This window comes from Podarcis vaucheri (assembly GCF_965113315.1).
Source record: "Podarcis vaucheri genome assembly, chromosome: 2".
NCBI lineage: Eukaryota > Metazoa > Chordata > Lepidosauria > Squamata > Lacertidae > Podarcis > Podarcis vaucheri.
Window position 1 is genome coordinate 128,561,830 of NC_138760.1, and position 6,952 is coordinate 128,568,781.

At 41.2% G+C, this 6,952-nt stretch overlaps 1 protein-coding gene across 1 annotated transcript in view; it reads right to left on the bottom strand.

Annotated features, from left to right (window-relative positions):
• Nucleotides 1-6,952, bottom strand: part of LOC309526229 (vomeronasal type-2 receptor 26-like) — a gene marked incomplete at both ends in the record, with an annotated part of 146,985 nt that overhangs the window by 7,754 nt on the left and 132,279 nt on the right. The window lies entirely within an intron of this gene.

The following is a 6,952-nucleotide window of genomic DNA, read 5'->3' on the forward strand; positions in this document are numbered from 1 at the left end:
CCACTTGCTTCTATTCTTTCTGATGCTTTGGAAAGTTGCAGAAACACCTTTGGCAAGAACAAATCACTATTATTTGGATAATTATAAGGCAAAGAAGTTTCATCTCTGCAATATTCTGGAGTCTCTTGGTGACAAGGGGCAGACACAGAGCTGGAGAGAAACATATTTGCAAAAAGTCACAGATGTGGCTCCAAAGTTTGAGGTATGATCCAGCATGTCTCTTAGTTGTCTCTTAGCAAAGTTTAGGCTAAACTCCACACACACATCCAACAGACACATAGACTCACTGGAGAGCTAGTGTGGTGTAGTGGTTAAGAGCAGCAGATTCACAATCTGGGGAACTGGGTTCACGTCCCTGCTCCTCCACATGCAGCTGCTGGGTGACCTTGGGCCAGTCACACTTCTCTGAAGTCTCTCAGCCTCACTCACCTCACAGAGTGCTTGTTGTGGGGGAGGAAGGCAAGGAGAATGTTAGCCACTTTGAGACTCCTTAGGGTAGTGATAATGTGGGATATCAAATCCAAACTCCTCCTCCTCTTCTTCTTCTTCTTCTTCTTCTTCTTCTTCTTCTTCTTCTTCTTCATCATCATAGAATTGTAGAATTGGAAGGGATCCTGTGGGTCATCTAGTGCAATTCCCACATTCCTTCAGGTCCTAGTCTCCAGGGCAGGCTAAAGCAAGCTCGCTCCATCTTCCATGGGACAGCCCTTTAGATATGCCTCTCACATCTCCTCTCACTGTCCTCTTCTCCAGGCTAAACATAGCCAACACTCTCAACCATTTATCATAAGGCTTCCAGACCCTTGATCATCTTGGTTGCCCTCCACTGCACATGTTCCATGCTATTGCTTCTCTTGTTCTGGGCACTATACGTCTGATGATGCAACCTAGAATAATGTTAGCTTTTCCACTGCTACATCATACTGTTGACTCATGTTAAGCTTGTGGTCTACTAAGCCTCCTAGATCCTTTACACATGTATTACTGGCAAGCCACGTGTCCCGCATCTTAAAGTTGTGCAGCTGGTTCATCCTGCCTAAGTTTCGAACCTGACATTTGCATGCCAAGGCCCCGTGACCAAGTCACTCCTTATGTATTGAGTCACCTGATAAGACATTAGCATACAGATTTTGGGTTCAAAGAGGTCACAACTTTGTCGGATACCGATGTAAAAGGTTTGGCATAGGCATTGGGTGAAGACATTTAACTAAATCCAGCCCATCTTCTAGGGTGCTTATCTAAGGGTAACTGACACCATGGGAAGCGGGGGCTATGACCTACATCAAATAGGGGTACCCCTTGAGGGTTCCCTTTGGAGGAGTGCTATGGCATCCCAACAGAAGCAACTCCTTGCAGATCCCTTAAACAGGTTTCCCTCAACTAAGGAGGGGCAGGCAGAGGCTACAACCTCCCCTCCAGCTAAGACTAAGGCTTACCCAATACCTAACCTAACAAGGTTATGACGATTGCTGTGAAGTAGGTGAAAACCAAGTGGTTGGTGCTAATTTGCCAAGTGCAAAAAGTCCAGCTTGGTCCTAAAAAGTCCATAGCAAGGTTTTAGCAAGAAAGAAAAAAACATATGAAAAAAGAATTGGAGGGTGGGATATACGACGGAAAAGCTGAGATTCCCGAACAAGAGACTGAGCTGTTGTTAATCTAAAACTATAGGCCAATTTCGTTATTAAGTAACGATTATAAATTATTTGCAAACATATTAGCCAATAGAATGAAAGGAATATTGTTAGATATAATACATCATGACCAAGCAGGATTTCTTCTAGGTCGTCAGATGAAAGATAATGTAAATATAAAGAATGTAATTGATGTCATAGAGTACGTGGAGGTAGGAAATGAAAAACAAGCAGCCTTAGAATCATAGAATCATAGAGTTGGAAGAGACCACAAGGGCCATCGAGTCCAACCCCCTGCCAAGCAGGAAACACCATCAGAGCACTCCTGACATATGGTTGTCAAGCCTCTGCTTAAAGACCTCCAAAGAAGGAGCCTTGATGTTTATTGACACTGAAAATAATATTTCTTGGTCATTTATGCATAAGGTTTTAGAAGAGTTGAATTTTGGGGAAAGGTTCAGAAGAGGAAAAGATGCAATTTATTCAAAGCAACAAGCAAGATTAATTGTGGATAGTGTTATTACTGAGAAATGCAAAATTTTGAAAGAGGCAAGACAAGAATGCCCCTTGTCACCATTATTGTTTATCTTAGTATTAGAGGTTCTGGTGAGAAATATAAGAGCAGAAGAAACCATCAGAGGAATAAAAGTAGGAAATAAAGCATATAAATTTAAAGCATTCACAGATGGCCTTGTAATAACAGTTGAAGACCCTATAATCTCATTACCAAAAGTATTAGAAAAAAATACTGGAATTTGGACAAGTATCAGGTTTTAAATTGAATAAAAATAAGACTAAGCTTTTAGTGAAGAATGTTTCAGAGCAAGCTAAAAAGGAGATACAGCAGAAGAGATAAGTATGTATAAAAAAGTTAAATATTTGGGAATATGGTTGACAGTCAATAATATTAATATATTTGAAGATAATTATGAAAAATTATGGAAATAAATAAAAAGGAATTTAGAAATTTGGGGAAGGATGAGTTTGTCTTTATTAGGAAGAATTTCAGTAATTAAGATGAACGTATTGCCAAAAATGTTGTTTTTATTTCAGTAAGCAGTGTGAGCTGTTTCAAAGAATGGCAAAAAGACATTAGAAGATTTATCTGGGGGGGGGGACCCAAGAATTAAACATAAATTATTAATGGATGTTAAAGATAGAAGAGGTTTCTCTCTGCCGGATTTAAGGTTATATTATAAAGCATCATGCGTTTGCTGACTCTGGGATTGGATAAATTTAACAAATGCTGATTTATTAGATTTGGAAGGTCATGATAATAGAGTTGGTTGGCATGGGTATCTATGGTATCATAAGGCAAAAGTTCACAAAGGATTCTATAATCATATAAAAAGAAACTCGATTCTTAAAGTCTGGGAGAAATATAAAGATCTGTTAGAACAGAAAACACCATGGTGGCTTTCCCCATTAGAAGCAAGATCTTTGAAAACAGTGAATATGAGGACAAATTGACCGACATATAGAGAGCTGTTAACAGAAACAGACAACCAATTAAAATTAAAAGATTTTGAAGAAGTTAGAGGAAAAGTAATAGGCTGGTTACAATATTTTCAATTAAATGAAACTTTTAAAAATGATAAAAAGAAATGGTTTAGATATGAAATGTCAAGATTTCAGAGGGAAATAGTAGAAGGTAGGACAAAATTTCTGTCAGAAATGTACAATCTGCTCTTGGAGTGGGACACCAAAGAGGAACAGGTCATATGTGTTATGATAAAATGGGTGAAAGATGTGGGACATAATATACTAATGATGGATTGGGAAAGGCTTTGGAAGTCACATACTCTACTGAAAGAGAACTATATGAAAATGATGTATCGGTGGTATCTAACCCTGGTTAAATTAGCAAAAATATGTAGAACAAGATCTTATAAGTGTTGGAAATGTAGAGAAACAGAGGATACATTTTATCATATGTGGTGGGTAATTTTCTTTGTGGTTGTCATTGTTTGCTTTACTTTTGCTATTTTTGTTGAAAAATTAATAAAAATATTTTTAAAATGAAAGAAAAAACCAATGAAAAAGGAATCGGAGCGTGGGAGATAGGAGGGGAAAACCAAGGTGTGTCAATTTATTCCCCTTGGGCAGACGCAAGTGATGTGCATTGGCTGGTTGGGCCTTATTGAATCCCCAGATCCAGGCTTGCCTGCCATTGGCCAATCCACAGGCAGGCTTGTAGTCCTCCCCAGCCAGCCACTGGATCGCCGATGTGGGGCTGTGGCCAGACTGCAATGCCATCTAACCGTTTAAGGTAAGCAGACTTGTCCCTATTGAAATTATGATTTTTTATTTGGGCTGTTAGGATATTTCCGTTCCACCTTAAAAGGGAGCAGGATGTTTGTGTCACAGCCTGCGTATTTCCTGTTCACAGGATGTTTATGTGTTGCTATTGCTTTCGTTCTGTCTCTCTGTCGAAGACACTGACGCAGAACAGTCATGTCTTTCTTTGTTCTGATCAACGCTGAATAAAAGCTTGTAAATAATGCTCTCCTGGATGCGACTTTTGGCTGTGCATTATCTGCTGATAAGAGTGTGCACGAGCCCTGGAATGTGGCAAGGTATTTCCAGGAAACTCGTGTCGCTAATAGCTCATACTGCGTGACTACGGGAGGTCGATGGATCGTCCGGCAGCCGGCTTGGGGGCCATGAGGGACTTTATCTCCCTGGCAGTATCCCAACATGGGCTTGATTTTCCAATCTCATTTGATCATCCCAAATCCTAAATGTAAAGTATTGCACTTGGGCAAAAAAAATGAGAGGCACAAATACAAGATGGGTGACACCTGGCTTGAGAGCAGTACATGTGAAAAGGATCTAGGAGTCTTGGTTGACCACAAACTTGACATGAGCCAACAGTGTGACGCGGCAGCTAAAAAAGCCAATGCAATTCTGGGCTGCATCAATAGGAGTATAGCATCTAGATCAAGGGAAGTAATAGTGCCACTGTATTCTGCTCTGGTCAGACCTCACCTGGAGTACTGTGTCCAGTTCTGGGCACCACAATTCAAGAAGGACACTGACAAACTGGAACGTGTCCAGAAGAGGGCAACCAAAATGGTCAAAGGCCTGGAAACGATGCCTTATGAGGAACGGCTAAGGGAGCTGGGCATGTTTAGCCTGGAGAAGAGGAGGTTAAGGGGTGATATGATAGCCATGTTCAAATATATAAAAGGATGTCACATAGAGGAGGGAGAAAGGTTGTTTTCTACTGCTCCAGAGAAGCGGACACGGAGCAATGGATCCAAACTACAAGAAAGAAGATTCCACCTAAACATTAGGAAGAACTTCCTGACAGTAAGAGCTGTTCGACAGTGGAATTTGCTGCCAAGGAGTGTGGTGGAGTCTCCTACTTTGGAGGTCTTTAAGCAGAGGCTTGACAACCATATGTCAGGAGTGCTCTGATGGTGTTTCCTGCTTGGCAGGGGGTTGGACTCGATGGCCCTTGTGGTCTCTTCCAACTCTATGATTCTAAGATTCTTCTAAGATTCTAATTCTGTCCACCTTTGGCAGCATTAGTTACCCTTCCCAGTTTGGATTCATCTGCAAATTTGATTAGTATCATTTCAATTCATTCATCCAAGTCATTCATAAAGATTTTGAAGTAAATAGATTAAAAATCTTGAAAAGGGTTAAAAAACTCTTCCCTAAAAAATTTCTTTAAAAGAATCAAGTCCTTAAATTTTTTTTCTTTCTAAAAAAAGTCTTTAAAAGAATCCTTCTGAAAAAATTAAAAAAATTGTCCAGTAGCACCTTAGAGACCAATTAAGTTTGTTCTGGGTATAAGCTTTTGTGTGCACGCACACTGCTTCAGATACTCTGAAACAGAAGTCACCAGACCCTTATATAATGAGAGGGTGGGGAGTGTTGGGATTCAAGCCATTATCAGGAGAAACTGGCCATTCTCCAGGTACCCGGCTTGAACTCCGGTTGACCTCCCCGTCTGCATTTCCCGGCAGGATACAGGCTAGGTCGCGATCGGCGATCCTTCTCAGCGTGAGAAGGACACACCCCTCTTTCCTGCTCCCCCCCCCAGGCAGGGGAAAGAGATAGACAGAAATGTATTTACATGTCTTTATTTCTGTCCTTGCAGCGTTACAGAAAACACGTCTGCTCTCATCAAACTCCAACAGTCGAGAGAGTAAAACTCCTCCCTCTGTACTTCCTGTACAGCTCATATTACACTCTGAGCTAATTCCGTTGCATCGCACAGTGAATAGACTGTCCCTCTGGTTCCCACGGAACAGTCCCAACATTCCCATCATGTTTTGCTTTCCAGCTAGCTGCAGCTCGCGGCCGCATTGCTTCTATATCGTATTTCTCAGAAGGATAGTGGGATTGTGTGATTGGCTATTAGGTATGGTAAACATTGTATCCAAGATTGAGGGGGACCATCACGCATCACACGGGTGTGATGTCACACAGGTGCAAAGCTGTTTCGTCAGGAGGAGACTGAGGATGGAGCCCAGCAGTTTAATGGCGGCGGCTCCTCTTGTCTCCTGCTCCGAAGGAACCGGCCACTGAAAATGAGCCACACTCGGCTCCACACTCAGCCTCCTACACCCTCTCAACACTGAGGGGCCCTGCCCTATGTCAACAGATATTGTGGGAGCCAAAATAATAATAATAATAATAATAATAATAATAATAATAATAATAATTTATTGTTTATACCCCGCCCATCTGGCTGGGCTTCCCCAGCCACTCTGGGCAGCTTCCAAAAAATATATTAAAATACTGTAATACATCAAACAAACAAAACCATCTTGGTCTCAAAGAATCAGTGTCCCTTGAGATTGGGAATCTTGACCATGAGACTAATAGTTACTTCTCATTCAAGCAAACGATAAAGTGCCAATATTGGTGTGCTGGTTTCATGTTTGTTTGTTTTTGTAATCCTAACATGTTTATTCTGTTTTCCCAAAATCTTTCACAGGAGGTCTTTGTGGATGGTAGATTTTTCTCCACTGTAACGCAGCCCGCTTTTTCTAATCCCAACCTCGTTTCATTGTTGAGTTTTTGTAAACAAGTTTTGCTCCACCCAAGCACCTGTGCAAGGAGCCACATAGAGAGTTTGTGATCCATTGGAGAGGCAATTCTTCCCTTTATCATTGTGTAAATCATGGTGATTTAGTTCTCTAATTCTGCCAAAGCTCGAGGGACTTCCATGAATATCACATCTGAGACCATTAGCAGAAACTGCCAGATTTGGGAGCAACAAGATGCAATTTCTTGCATCAAGCCCGAAAAAGGTTGAGGTATAAATATGTTGCACTCCACTGAGATCTTGGGTTGGGGGTTTCAAA